This window comes from Hevea brasiliensis, unplaced genomic scaffold (assembly GCF_030052815.1).
Source record: "Hevea brasiliensis isolate MT/VB/25A 57/8 unplaced genomic scaffold, ASM3005281v1 Scaf1, whole genome shotgun sequence".
NCBI lineage: Eukaryota > Viridiplantae > Streptophyta > Magnoliopsida > Malpighiales > Euphorbiaceae > Hevea > Hevea brasiliensis.
This window is the reverse complement of record NW_026614585.1, coordinates 1235213-1236831: the sequence shown is the minus strand read 5'-3', so window position 1 is coordinate 1236831 and position 1619 is coordinate 1235213. Positions and strand designations below refer to the sequence as shown.

Below are 1619 nucleotides of genomic sequence, written 5' to 3'. Positions count from 1 at the left end.
TTGGGCTCAAATTGATGAGTATAGGGAAGTTAGGGGTTTACCTCGCTGTTTGGTAAATCTACGTTAAGTATTCAATAAGATATAATTGTATTTCTTTTATCTATGATCAAATCAATGCATTGGAATGCGAATTATCTTGGACTGAAGTTTGTTTAAATTGAGATTTTCATATTTAGTTCTTGAATTTTTTATTTCTTCTGATTTTGTGTTACAAACCCCCCCCCCCCCCCCAATCTTTGTTTCTTTCATTTTCCATTACTCACAAGTGCATGAAATTTAATAATTCAGTCTCTAGGGTTCAACCTGGATTTACCACTTGCTGCAGAAAATATTTCATTACTGGTAATTTCAATTAATTTAATTTCTGGTGGATTCGACAGCCATCAAGAATTTTGGCGCCATTGTCGGGGACTAAAGTTTATTGGAATTCGTGTTTTTAGTGTTAGGGTATTTTGTTATTAACTTTGTTTTATGGAGTGTTGCTGTTTTCAGGTTTTCGAAAAAAAAAAAATTTTACGGTGTTACTGTTCAGTGTTACTGTTCATTAAGAATTTTGGTTGAATTTGGAGGGCAGCCCATACCAATTTTGAAGAAAACGACGCTCTGATCAAGACTAATAAATCTATAGGATTCCTTGGCCCCACCCTCTGGAGGCCAAATTTGATTATTTTCTAGGGTTTTGAGGTATTTTTTTATTTTTACTTTGATTTCTTTTTGTTTATGACAAGAATTTCTCAATCTGGTGAGTTGATCTTTGATCCAGAAGGAGAAAAAATAGCTAAACGGTTGAGAAAATTGGCTAAGCAAGCTAGGCAGATTCCGAGTACATCTGAAGGAGTCCAATCTCCAAAGGAGTTAAGTTCGGATTCGGAGTTAGAGTCAAATTCTGAAAACGAAACCATGGCTGCTAGAACCTTGAAAGAGTTGGCTACTCCTGATCTAAACCAACAGCCTTTGTGTATCCAATACCCTGCTTTAAATGTTACTTTTGAGTTGAAATATGGACTAATCCATTTGTTGCCTAAATTTCATGGTCTTGCAGGTGAGGATCCACATAAGCATCTAAAGGAATTTCATGTTGTGTGTTCTAGCATGAAACCTCAAGGAGTTTCAAAGGATCAAATCAAGCTTCAAGCTTTTCCCTTCTCACTGGGAGGCACGACTAAGGATTGGTTGTATTACCTTCCTTCTGGATCTGTCAACTCATGGAATGGGATGAAGCAGATATTTCTGGAGAAGTATTTTCCTGCTTCTCGTGCTGCCAACATAAGAAAAGAAATTTGTGGCATCCGGCAGTACAATGGAGAGAGTTTGTATGAGTAATGGGAGAGATTTAAGAAACTGTGTGCAAGCTGTTCCCATCATCAAATAAGTGAGTAGCTTTTGATTCAGTATTTCTATAAGGGACTTCTACCAATAAACTGCAGTATGATAGATGCTACCAATGGAGGAGCTTTAGTTGACAAGATACCAGATGAAGCAAGGAGGCTGATTGCTAACATGGCAGCAAACTCTCAGCAGTTTGGAATGAGAATGGATCACGCACCTAAGAAGGTTAATGAGGTAAGTACATCTAACCTTGAGAAACAAATTTCTTATTTAACTTCTTTGGTAAGGCA

General features: G+C 37.1%; 1 non-coding gene across 1 annotated transcript; it reads right to left on the bottom strand.

Moving 5' to 3' along the window:
* Window positions 1–1263: 1263 nt before the first annotated feature.
* Window positions 1264–1370, bottom strand: LOC131176376 (small nucleolar RNA R71). The gene has a single exon (XR_009146468.1). It is a non-coding gene; the product is annotated as a small nucleolar RNA R71 (small nucleolar RNA).
* Window positions 1371–1619: the final 249 nt, after the last annotated feature.